Here is a 541-nt window from a genome sequence, read left to right as displayed (position 1 = left end):
ATGCATTCTTGCCCCTCAAGCTGTCTTCCTGTGCATGCACAGCCCTTATATTCTCCTATGATTGATCTCTCCAAGGAGTATGTCCAGCTATTGTAAATGTTCAGCTCGTATGCCTATCTTTGGCTGGAAGCCACAGGAGTGGGTTCAATTCCAGATCTGAAGGGCAGCTAGTCTCAGTGGTTCCATCAGGCTCTATCTGACCAGAAAACCTGGTCCCTTTTTTTTTTTTTGTTTAAATGATTTTGAGTTTTATTCCATATTGTTCTTCAATTCTATCCAGAATCTCCTTCATAGATCCCCCTCTGAGTATCTGACAGTGGTAGATGGGCACCATCTAGTTCTTCTGGTCTCATAGTTGAGAATCACATGGTGTGCCAGTACCTTGGACTACTTATTTCCATGTGTCTTTGATTTTCTTCATTCTTCTTTGCTCTAGACAAGGAGAGACCCATCCTTGCATCTAGATGGCCACTTGTAAGCTTTTATGATATCAGTTGCTACTTGACAAAGTAGGATGTGGAACAATATTTTTGTGTAGTAT

This window comes from Orycteropus afer, unplaced genomic scaffold (genome assembly GCF_000298275.1).
Source record: "Orycteropus afer afer isolate SDZICR_OR568_19922 unplaced genomic scaffold, OryAfe1.0 scaffold00189, whole genome shotgun sequence".
In the NCBI taxonomy this organism is placed as follows: domain Eukaryota; kingdom Metazoa; phylum Chordata; class Mammalia; order Tubulidentata; family Orycteropodidae; genus Orycteropus; species Orycteropus afer.
Note: the sequence above shows the minus strand (reverse complement) of the source record.